The sequence below is a fragment of the Dama dama genome, chromosome 8, assembly GCF_033118175.1.
Source record: "Dama dama isolate Ldn47 chromosome 8, ASM3311817v1, whole genome shotgun sequence".
NCBI lineage: Eukaryota > Metazoa > Chordata > Mammalia > Artiodactyla > Cervidae > Dama > Dama dama.
In genome coordinates this window covers 16,908,392-16,921,268 of record NC_083688.1, presented here as the reverse complement: position 1 = coordinate 16,921,268, position 12,877 = coordinate 16,908,392, and the positions used below count along the sequence as shown (strand labels likewise).

At 39.3% G+C, this 12,877-nt stretch overlaps 1 protein-coding gene and 1 long non-coding RNA gene across 2 annotated transcripts in view; both read left to right on the top strand.

Annotated features, from left to right (window-relative positions):
* CAB39 (calcium binding protein 39) overlaps positions 1-12,877 on the top strand; it is a 92,819-nt gene that overhangs the window by 19,461 nt on the left and 60,481 nt on the right. The window lies entirely within an intron of this gene.
* LOC133060796 (uncharacterized) lies at positions 2,722-7,546 on the top strand. The gene is made up of 3 exons (XR_009693848.1): positions 2,722-5,681; positions 6,653-6,718; positions 7,228-7,546. It is a non-coding gene; the product is annotated as an uncharacterized LOC133060796 (long non-coding RNA).

The window sequence follows — 12,877 nt, the reverse complement described above, 5'->3', positions numbered from 1 at the left end:
TTTTCAGTACAGCTTTCAGATTAAAAAGCAAGTTTTCCATTGTGACTATATTGTGATATTAACACTCACCTGAAAAGAACCACTCCATAAAGTGTGGAATGTTCTTTGAGCAATAAAAGGAACCATGTGGTTATTCTGTAAATAGCAATTAGGTTTACAGTGAGTTCTGTAAACACACTGCCTTCTGCCTTCCTTTTCATTCGACACATATTACCCCCCTAGAAGTTGATGAAATTACAAAAAGTAATTTTTGTTTCCTTACTGGAGCTCAGATTGTTTCATGAAGCTCTCTGATCAATTGTAATACATTTTCTTTTATCCAAATTTGTTGTGTCTACAAAATGCAGCTCAAGAAGCGTCTCCTCTGTTGAGGTGTGAGACCTTCAGCACACAACACCCTGTCCATCCTCTGAGCTTGCCTCTCGTCTCCTCTGTTACTTGGGTTTTGCCATGCAGGGGCTGGTGGCGTGAATTAGTCTTCCATAGAGCGCACTCTTCCTGTGTGTGCCTCGTCTCCCTAGCTGTATTCTAAGTCCTGAAAGAACTCCCAGTGAGCGTGTACCACCAGATGTGGCATGACCACATCTTTTGGTCCACGAGTTTTGGCTATAGGATTGGGAACTTTTTCCCTCCAAAAACACAAGCAAGAATTTTTATATATGGTCATGCCAGTCAGTTGAGAAATGAATTCAGTCATTTCCTCAGAAATAAAGTGTTTTCAGCCTCATTATTTCACCTAGAGTTTTTCTTTCAATCTGGGATCAAACCTCCATATACCAGTTAGTGTGTTGATTTGGAAGGGTAGAAGAATTCTCAGAGAAATTACCTTTGGGTAATATGTTCTAAATGATCCTCTAAAGGGCCATGCAATTCTGTGACTCTGAATATTTTTGCTGGATAAAGTCTTATTTACGCTGAATACCACCATATGGTGGCCTTCGAGCCGTTTAAAAAGGAAACAAACTGAATCTCCAACTATGGTGCTTCAGCTCAGGCTGGTTTTGTGGCCTGTTTGTGCTTTTTTGGGCATTTAGCCAGAACAGAAATAGCAGTGCTGGACCTTGAAAGAGAGTGATTTTCCAGGTTTACATCTGATCTTCTAGAAATAATTTTTAAGGTTATAAACTTTAAAAAGGATTTTTTCCCCCAAATACAGTCCTTCATTGGAATAACTAAAAGGGGGGAAAAATCATTTCAACACTCTCAGGTATAACATTTTAGAACCACAGTATTTGCTTACTTTTTCTATCTAAATTCTTGGCCAAAAAAAAATAATTTTCTATAAGGATTTTCTTTTTCATATTTGAATCTTGTTTCAAATTTTCCTCACTTATTTACTGTTTGAGTTTTGAAATACATATTCTTTCTAAGGAATTACCATCTTTTTAAAAGAACAGGATTGGCTGTTTGCTTTTCTTATTTACCAAGCATGGGCCAGACCGCTATGTTTGCTCATGATCCATATGGACGATGCTTCCACAACCTTGTGGCAAAGTGAGTAGTAAATCTAACCAGAGGAAAAATGGATTTATAATTTTATCCTTGAAGATCGATGGCTTCATACTTTTAAACGTGGACACTGATTAACCTTTCATATTACTAAGTTCAGTGCTGGCTTGTCAAGAAATAGTTGAAGTTCATGTTTTCTGAAACTAATTCTTAAACTGATAATGTAACTTAATTCCTTAGAATATCTGTGAATTAATCAGTATTGTTTTACTGTTCAGTCGCTAAGTTGTGTCCCACTCTTTGAGACCCCATGATGAATTCAGCCTTGTGAATACAATAGTTTCCATTAATAAGTGAACTACTCAGGTTTATTATAAATCTGTTTTACAAACTGCAGGTCCCATTCAGTCAGTTGGTTATGAAATCAACTTAGTGGGCTGTGACTAGCATTTTCAGAGAAGGAAGGGAGCAGGGGACTAGGATAGAATAAAATAGGATGGAGAAGGTCACCGCAGTGTACACCGTGAGGGTAAGTGTTCTTCAGTGATACTGTGCGTGAGTGTGAGAGAGAGAGATGAAGTGAAGTGAAAGTCGCTCAGTTGTGTCCGACTCTTTATGACCCCATGGCCTAGACAGTCCATGGAATTCTCCAGGACAGAATACTGGAGTGGGTAGCCTTTCCCTTCTCCAGGGGATCTTCCCAACCCAGGGATCGAACCCAGGTCTCCCACGTTGCAGGTGGATTCTCTATCAGCTGAGCCATAAGGGAAGCCCAAGATTACTGGAGTAGATAGCCTATCCCTTCTCCACCCAGGAGAAATTTTGCCGACCCAGGAATCGAACCGGGGTCTCCTGCATTGCAGGTGGATTCTCTACCAGCTGAGCTATCAAGGAAGCCCCATGTATGTGATACTTATTTTTTATGTATGAGCACATGTTGTTGTGCAGTCGCTAAGTCGTGTCCAGCTCTTTGTGACCACACAGACTACAGCATGTCAGGCTCGCCTGTCCTTCACTGTCTTGGAGTTTGCTCAGATTCATGTCCTTTGAGTTTTGGTGATGCTGTCTAACCATTTCGTCCTCTGCCATCTCCTTCTCTTTTTGCCTTCAATCTTTCCCAGCAGCACGGTCTTTTCCAGTGAGTCAGCTCTTCGTATCAGATGGCCAGATTTTTGGAGCTTCAGCATCAGTCCTTCCAATGAATAATTCAGGGTTGATTTCTTTTAGGATTGACTGGTTGGATCTCCTTGCTGTCTGAGGGACTGTTGAGTCTTCTTCAGCACCACAGTTCAAAAGCATCAATTCTTCAGTGCTCAGCCTTCTGCTACGGGCTTCCCTGTGGCTCAGACAGTAAAGAATATGCCTGCAATGCAGAAAACCTGGGTTGAGCCCCTGGGTTGGGAAGATCCATTGGTGGAGGAAATGGCAACCCACTCTAGTATTCTTGCCTGGAGAATTCCATGGACAGAGGAGCCTGGCGGTCCACAGTCATGGTGTTGCAAAGAGTTGGACACAAGTGAGCGACTTAACAGTTTCACTTTCAGCTCTCACGTCCATACATGACTACTGGAAAAACCATGGCTTTGACTAGATGGACCTTTGTCAGCAAAGTGATGTCTCTGGTTTTTAATATACTGTCTAGGTTTGTCACAGCTTTCCTTCCAAGGAGCAAGCATCTTTTATTTTCACGGCTGTGGTCGCCATCCACAGTTATTTTGGAGCCCAGGAATATAAAATCTGTCACTGCTTCCATTTTTTTCCCCTTCTGTTTGGCCTGAAGTGATGGGCCTGGATGCCATGATCTTGGTGTCTTGATATCAGAGAAATGTAAGCTATCACTACGAGGGGTAATGCACTTAGGTGGCCTGGTTCCTTGTGGTGTTTAAATGATTGTACACCCAATACAGACTGCTGGCCAGCTTTAATTGGGAAGTTCCAGTATTGGTGCTTTTAGGAGGGAGTAAAGGAAGAACTGTGCTGGTCAGGTTTGTAGTTGACGGGAATCCGGTAAGGAAAGCTAGTACTACTCTGGATAACAAACTCAGGAAAAATTTTGAAATGTCAGAAGTATATTGGATCTAAATCAGAAGCAATTTGATATGAATAATTATTCAGCCCAGCAGGAATGTCCCAAAAGGCAAGCAGTAAACAAGAGAGGAGGATGTGGTTCACTGCAGAACAGACAGGTCAGTTAAGTCGCTCAGTGGAGAACTGCCGTGTAACATATGAAAACTGTGAGTGGAGTTTAAGACTGCACTATGAAATCTGGATAGGTGGTCTTGCCTGGTTAGATCACATGTGGAGTATAGGGTCTGGTTTGAAATTCCACACTTTTTTTAAAAAGGGATTAGACAAGCTGGAGTTATTCTCCTGGAGAATAACTGAGGGGAATCTTCTGATTGAGTCAACTCCCCCAAGTTTTATCTTCTTTGTAACAAAAGCACAGCTGGATACTTCTGACAGGAATTGGTTACCAACAATGCTAAAGGTAATGCAGACTGAATGTGAATATTATGGCCCTTTTTTTTTTTTATTTGGATTGGGCTAATAAGTGGCTTTATTAGAGAGAGCCAAGATTCCAGAGGATTTAAGAGCTGGCATTGGGGTCTGTCTTGTCCCCAAAGGCGGGTTTGACACTGATTAAGCGCCGGTTGTACAGCATACGCCTCTTGGCTCAGTCTTTTTTTCCTCGTTTGGCCACCTTGGAAGTCTGACCACTTACTTTCCCAGCATGGGCCAGGGAACAGTTCACAGGCTAGTATGGTGATGATAATTTATATATTGTTAATAATATGTCTGATTAGACTTTTCAAAGTACTTTGAGTTCCTCTTTCTACATGACATCTGAAAATATTCTCGTTACGGAACTATACTTTTGAAAATATATCATATTTAATGTTTATTTAACGTCATCTTTATTTAACATGGGCTTCCCAGGTGGCTCTGTGGTAAAGAATCTGCCTGCCAAGCAGGAGACCTGGGTTGGGGAGATCCCCTGGAGAAGGGACCGACTAGCCACTCCAGTATTCTTGCCTGGAAAATCCCATGGATGGAGGAGCCTGGCAGGCCACAGTCCATGGGGTCGCAAAGAGTTGGAAGCGACTGATCGGCTTCACCTACACAAGTATCCTTTAAATCAGGAAGAAAAAGACTCCAAACCCAGTGTAATAATAAGCATTAGAGGTGTACAGTTTTGCTAAGGAAGTCCAGATGAATAATAGATATGAAAATGTGTTTATTGTCATCAGTGATCAGGAATTCAAATCAAAGGAGTCAAATTGATGTTTGGGTGGGTAGAGATGGAGGTCCAGAAAATAGTGTTTTTATTCTGGCAGATTGGCAAAAATCACAAGGATTAGTAGGGCTGGTGTTGGTTGGCTGGTGAGGAAATCACTGCCTTCATGCACTGTTGATGACAGTGTAAACTGGCATAAGCTTTTGGTACAGGTTATAATCTTTGTGTTTTGACCCCCCAGGCACTCAGAATCTCCTTGGCTTCTTTTATTCTGGTATCTGGTATACAGAACATTGTGTGGTCTTTCTGTGGCCAGAACAGCCCTTTATTTAGTCATCCTTTATAGAAAATTGCTTCCTAAGGTGGGAAGGTCAGGAGTCATTTCTTTGGTTTTTTTATAAAGCTGAACTGACGCATACGCAGTGACCCTCCTGAGTGAGATAGATCTGGCTAGCAGAGAGAAAGACAGGAGTTTCTTTACTCTCACTCATTTTATATGACTTGCAGGAAAGAGTAAAGCTGGGCGCTCAGGTTGGGCACAGAAGAGAAATACAGTAACACATTAGAAATAAGACCCAAAGCCTATGACCTAGTACTTTTGCTGAAATAGTTACAAAACAGCCTGTCCTTTGGAGAAATGCTGCAGTGACCCCTGCTGACTCAGAAGAGAGCTGTGTTGGTCTAACAGTTTCAGCTATGAAGTATATGTTTACTTTTATAATGAATTTAGAAGACATTGTTAAAGGTAGATTTTGTGTGGAATTATTGATATAAAATAAGTTTTGCGAAGCTGTGCTCACAAAAATTTGAAAATATAAGGGCGCAGATCAAGCATGTGTAAATGCGGTCTCATTCATGGCACTTATTTTAGTGAGCAAACTACCTTTCATTTAACAACAAAAGATGTCTGAAAACTGTTACCAGGCCAGTATTCAACTGAAGCAAAAAGCAGATATATAAAGAGCAAACTTTTCTGCAGAAGAAAGATTCAAGTTAGGTGTGTATGCATGTGTGTGTATTTTTAATGTAATTTAAAATTACAAGAAAGAAGTCATAGAGCTCTGAAACATGATACGGTCTTAGCTCTTAAGAATTATTTAGCTAATTACAGTTTGGCTAAATACTTCCAACCATATGTTTAAGTGAATTCTAGAACTGTTTAAGTGATTGTTCATCCATGCCCCACCTTATTCCAGAGAGGATTTAAGGCAGCTTGAAGTATTCTATTGTACTTAATTATCATAATTTTAGTCTTGAAAATCCATAATGACTGCATGGTACACTGAGATTACCACAGTAAAACTTGACACTAGTTGTATGGTTCTCTCAAAAAGTGTTTGAGGTTTAACTGTGAGGTTCCTGTTTGTAAAATTATACACAGATTTTTTTGTGTGTGTGGTGCTTTAAAAAATCCTTGTAAAATTACTCTTGTCTGAAAATTGCTTTGTTTGAAGCAGAGCTCTCTCCTATAAGAAGATGTCTCTTGATTTGTTGTTCAAATAATGAACGTTATCATTAGAGCATATTTCATAAACATTCATAATTTGACACTCATATTTAGTGTGAGTAAAAGAAACGTTCAAGGAGTAACAAAAAGCCTATCTTAGAACACAAAAGTGAAATTATTTCTGAATAGCACATTTACTGAGTCTATTTCATTAAGTTCTTGATCTGTAATTCATTCATAACAAAAGCTGTGAATTTGAAATAGGAATTTTTTCTAGAAATTTAAACTTTTGGAAATACTATTAATGATTATTTGCTACTTTTGATTACCCCCCCCCCCAAAAAAAACTGAATTAATGGTTCATATGACATGTGCACTTGGGGTCATGGAGAATGTTCCACCAAGAATAGTCTACCTTAACCTATACCTCTAAATTCTGAAAATGTGAAAGAGGTTGAAAGTCCCCAACAATCTCTCTTTTAAAAAATATTAAGTATATGCCTAACAGAGTTTTCTTTTAGTTAGTCTGAACGTAATCAACTCATCACTTCGACATGACGTCATGATGTGTATTCTCTAAATCCAAGGTCTGTGAACACTTTCTATCTGTGAAACTACCCCTTCCTGCTTTTCCCAATTCCTGTGGTAAATACTTCCTGTACTTCCACAGGTGGGAGAAGCTCATGGTCACTCAAACCTATAGCCATATTTGGAACTAGACTTGATTAGAACTAAAAAGTAGTTCCCTATGCAATGAATTCTTGATATTTAATAGAAAAGAAGCTTGGGTTGTCAATGATGAGCAATAAAAATCCTTTCTAAAGCATATGGAACAGAGGTATGGGCCAGTTTTTGTTTTTTGATATTTTGGTGGATTTTTTTGAGGGAGGGAGGGGACAGTCAAAGGTATCTTTTTCATATTTAACTCATGATAGTTTTAGAAATTGCTTTTTGTTTATTTGATCAGAATTTAAAAATCAGTATTTTTTTAAAAGGCATTATTAGTGAACGTTTATTTCTGGTTACTTTTTCATGATTAAATCATACTTTTATGTTGTACATTTTTGTAATAGTTGATCTGTGTATAACATGACAGGACAAATAAATACAAGAGAATTTGAAGATAAGAGACTTACCTTGAATTCTGATGGACATATTCACCATGGGATCTCAGGGCTGGTCTTTTATATGAGCCTAAAGATGTCCTCGTTGGAAAAGACCCTCATACTGGGAAAGATTGAACACAAAGGGAGAAAAGCCCAGCAGACGATGAGATGTTTGGATATCAAGCATCACTGACTCAATGGACATCAATTTGAGCAAACTCCGGGAGATCCTGAAGGACAGGGAAATCTTGACATGCTGCAGTCCACAGGGTCGCAAAGAGTTGGGCACTGCGGTGACTGAGCAACCACAACGATGTACAGGATGTATTTGCCATAGGAATTGGGAAAATGGGAAGGGATAGTTTCATGGATAGAAGGTGTTCATAGACCTTGAATTTAGAGAATACACATCACAATATAATGTCCAAGTGGTCAGTTGGTTAAGTTCATTCTAATTTAACATTAATTTAAAAAATCAATGCAAAAGAGTTGTGAAGATCCCAAACAGGATGTTTCTACAAATCATGCCTCAGTCTTGGGAACCGAGGTCTACCTTTTCAGTATTCCATCTTGGTTAATTACATGTATACATTATAGTTTGGTCAGAACTGTGCTATGTTGCTCTTCATGGCACAAACAACATACAAGTGGCAGCACATACAGATTAGAAAAGTTAAGCGAGCACCTGTGGGTCCGACTTTCTACATAGCAACATCTAGATTATAGGTGCTTTTCCTGGATTTCGTGCTCACCCTCCAAGAACCTCCACAACCAGTCAGGTGGTGACCCCCAGCCCTGTTCTATTTTCAGAACTGTTTTTTCGTTTCCAGTCAAAACGTGTATCTGGAGTCTTTTGCAAAGCAGCATGCCAAATGTCATGAGCATGCAACAAGCTGGCTAGTATTCAGTTCTGCCACATTCAGTTTTGGGGCTTCCTGACTTGTTGAGGGTGATACATATGTTAATTTTAAAAGCACACTACAATCAACATTTTGAAAGCTCAGGAGTGTGAGGAGGAAGGTTACTTTTACTGTGGGGGTCTTTGTGGAGGAGCTGTTATTTAAAAGTGGAGTTAGAGATGGGCAGGATTTGGGACAAGTGGAGAAGGGGGGGCATTCCCAAAGAGTGCCGCTCATACTGGCACTGCTGCAGTTGTCTGAACTTCAGGGAGGGGCACTTAAGTCAGCTGTTGAAGGAATTGCCTGAGCACCTATTTCTTTGGTAGACATTTTTTTTCTTTTCATGTGCCATCAATAGGTATGTTTATTTATTGAATTGTGGTGGACAGAATGACAACCCGTATACATTGGAACTGTTAAGTAAGAGCTGTGAGTCCAGAGAGGAGAAAGGGCTGTTTTTTTGGCAGAAACATGGTTTAAGGTGATCATTTTGCATTTGCACATAAATTTAACTTTGACAATTTAGGCAAATAAAGGGGGAAAAAAACAAAAGCAAAGCACAATAGACATATCAATTATAGGAAACATAAAAATTCTTCAGAATAAAAAATTTTCCCAATTTCTAATTTTTAAAAATTACGGAAATGTTCAAGTATATACAGATACTCTAGTATAGTGAAGTTCTAGCCCCAGCAACAGTTGTTAATATTTTTCTAGCCTTGTTTCATCTATTCCCTCTACCTTACTCTTAAGGAAGAGTGTACTACAGTATTTTAAATCAAATCCCAAATCACCATATTTCAGTACATACGTCTAATTGATAAGAATATTTTTACACACTATATTATAATCCATAACAAAATTAGCAATAATTTGTTAATTATCCTACCTAGTATATAATTTTCCTGATTTGCCCGTATATCTTTTGTATAGTTGGTTTTTTTGAATCAGGCGCCAGAGAAGATCCATGCATTTGACTGTGTCTAGTGAGTTTCTTTTATTAAACATTTGCCACTGCCTTTCCTGTCCCCCGTCTGCTAATGCCTTTTGATATGCTGCAGAGACCCAAGTTTGTCTTGTTGAGCAGCCCTTGTTCTGGGATTGACTTGGTACTTCCTTATGTTGTTTAACTTGTTCCTTCACCCCCTTTGTTTCCTGTAGACTGATAGTTCTAGGAACTTGATTAGATTCAGTTGATTTTTTAAGTGAGGGAAAGGAGGTCAATATTTTTATGGATAGAGCTTTTACTTCCTGTACATCGTACTGTGAGTCACATTGATGTTTGATTTTCCTAGTCACATTGATGTCTGATTTTCTTATTTTAAAAACACTGATAGATCAGTGTTCCAAGTTACCAGCTCCAGTGTATCTGCTATGAAGTTCTCCATCATCCTTTCACCTATAATTTTAATGGCCATTGATAATTGTTGCCTATATCCCATATCATATCAGAATTGCACAATGTTAATTTTCTATTTTTCTTTCTACGTTTATTAACCATGTGAATCTTCCGTAAAGAAGATTCTTTCACTTTCAACGATTTGGTTACCCTCAAATGCAGGCTATACAGAAAAGACAGGATAAAAGTGCCATTCTCTTTCTTTTATTTACCAATTTTGGGGGTGTTGAGTTGTTCTCACAGACTTTGATGTGACCAGTGAATTTTCTTTTTTGGTATTATAATCTTCATGAGTTTTAATGTTTTATATTAACTATAGTATAGTTTGCTTATACTACTGTCAAATATATAGTTTATATATTATATATGCAAACTTTAACTTTCATGTCAGTTCATTGTAGTAATTTTTCATTTTTATGCCCAAATTGTGTTATCTTAGGCTTGTGGGAGGACTTCTCAGCTGGCGCAGTGGTAAAGAATCTGCCTGCCAGTGCAGGAGATGCAAGAGATGCAGGTTCAGTCTTTAGGCTGGGAAGATCACCTGGAATAGGAAATGGCAACCCACTCCAGTATTCTTGTTTGGAAAACCCCATGGACAGAGGAACCTGGCAGCTATAGTCCATGCAGTTACAGAGTCAGACGCAACTGAGTGCATGCACACGCGCTCACACATGCCCGTGGGAGCCTTTCACATTGGCATGACATCATCCACCTTTGCTTTCTCAGGTAGCGAGTCCCATTCTCATCTTATGTATTTTCCAGCTCCTTCACGGGGCCCTGGTTTCTTTACCTGGGAATGATCTTATACTAATTTTTAAAATAGCACTTCTATAATCAGGAAAAAAACAGTATCACATGTACATTATAAATATTTGTCCTTAAGAAAAACTTAATATACAATACACATTCTCAGTGCCCATTGTTAACCTTTGATTTTTTTCTCTTAGTCAACATGTGTTTGCATATATAGAACACACAGGTTTATTTTATATACATATATGTGTATATGTACATATGGTGCATATAAATATGTGTATGCACCTTTCTATCTAAAGTGTTTTCAGTTAAAAGGGATTGTGGGCATTTTTTTCAGGTCAGTAGAAATCTTCAAATCGTTGATTTTTTTTAAAAATTGTATTTATTTTTGGCTGTGCTGGGTCTTTATTGCTTTTCTCTAGTTGTGGCACGCAGTGGGGCCCCTCTCTAGTTGCGGTGCATGGGTGTCTCATTATGGTGGCTTCTCTTGTTGCGGAGCACGGGCTTCAGGGCGCATGGGCCTCAGTAGTTGTGGCACAAAGGCTCAGTCGCGCAGCTCAGGTGCTCTGCTGCATGTGGGGTCCTCCCAGATCAAGGATCTAACCTGTGTCTCCTATATCGGCAGGTGGATTCTTTACCACTGAGCCCACAAGCCCGAGAGCATTGAATTTTCAATGACTTCACAGTGTTCAGTTACATTTCCTGGGACTTTTTCTCTTTTTCAACTGTCTTAAGTAATGATTCATCTGCCATCTTGGTACATAAATCTTAGATTAACAGGTTTACCAGAGAAGCATTTTTAAGTCTACTGATACACAATGGACATATTCATTATCATACAAAAGACACTAGATACACTGGTAGATGGTGCATTCAAAGTTGGAGTCCTTAGAAGTCTTATCTCTTGCACTTTACTAAGTATTAATAGCTTCATGGTGTTTGAACAGATTATTCAATATTTTTGTGCCTTAGTTTACTCATCTTATTTAGAACAGAAAAAAAAATAACTTCTGTTAGGAGCGAAGAATCAAAAAGTGTTTCTGCTCTTTCCTTGAGAATCAAAAGAAATAGTTTGGTCCTTCTACATATTTTCTACAGGTATGTTCCAGGGTTCAGGTATAAAACAGTGAATGAGTGGAATCAGCAGAGCACTTTTTCTGGGACATATTTTATCTGCTCCTGCTGCTCTCATCTCTATTAATATAGCTCAGGTAATGGTGACAAGTACTGGAAGAGCAGTGAAGCGCAGGGTAAGGAGATAAGATGAGGGGAGAGGTCCTCTGCTGCAAGCCTTGGTCAGGAAGGCCCTGTGGGTAAAATGAGGGAGAGAGCCATGGTGATCTGCACTAAGAGCTCTCCATGAGCAATATGGAAAATGCTCTTGGGCCTGGCCAGGAGTGTCAAGCCAGACATTGTGGCTGAAGCCTAGAGGGTAAGAGATGAGGACAGAGAAGAGTAAATCACAAGGAGCCTTGCAGGCTGCAGTCAGGAGTGTAGATTTTATTTTCAGTGAATTGAGGATTAAACAGAGAAGTGACAGGGCTTTGTGAACTGTGAAGTGTTGTACTATAGGAGAGATCCTATATTATTTTAAATATTGCTACTGTTACCACCATGATAACCACCTGGTTTACTCTCTAAGCTGTAAAAAATGTCAGTTTGATTCCTGCGTAGTATCCAGTGTTGCACATCATTGGCCCCTGAAAGTCTGATCAAGATATTAGTTTGGCTAAAAAGTTCATTCGGGTTTCCCTGTAACTGTTATTAAAAAACCCTAATAACCTTATTGGCCAAAGCAGTATATTAATTGCAAATTAATTTTGGTTTTACATCTGATGATGAGCTATGTGTATGGCAGCTTTTTTAATTAACCAGAGGTTCAGCTGCTTCTTTAAGCTACTCATGGCTTATTTTAATGAAGCTGCTGAGTCACTGCGTCTTATTTGCAGCTTAGAAGAGCATATAGCCTATCCTTCCAAAAATGAAATCAGAACTTTTAGATGCAGTTTTAAAAAGGAGAAAATCACTCATTTTGCCTTGCTGTATAGTCTGTATGGATGCCTTTTTTTAAAACCCATTTTGGCTCTGGAAATTGTAGCCATGAATCAAATGTTAGAAGGAAAAAACCCCACAGAACTATCTTTTTCTACTATTTATTCAAATTTTACCACATGCGGATGCTCTTCTAAGAACTTGTCGTTTAGTCGCTCAGTCGTGTCCTGCTCTTTGCAACCTATGGACTGAAGCATGCCAGGCTTCCCTGTCCTTCACCATCTCCCAGAGTTTGCTCAAACTCATATCCATTAAGTCAGTGACGCTGTCCAACCATCTAGTCCTCTGTTACCACCTTCTCCTCCTGCCTTCAATTGTTCCCAGCATCAGAGTCTTTTCCAGTGAGTCAGTTCTTCACATCAGGTGGCCAGAGTTTTAGAGCTTCAGCTTCAGCGTCAGTCCTTCCAATGAATATTCAGGGTTGGTTTCCTTTAGGATTGACTGGTTTGATCTTGTAGTCCAAGGGACTTCCGAGAGTCTTCTCTGGCACCGCATTGTGAAAGCATCAGTTCTTTAGCGCTCAACCTTCTTTAT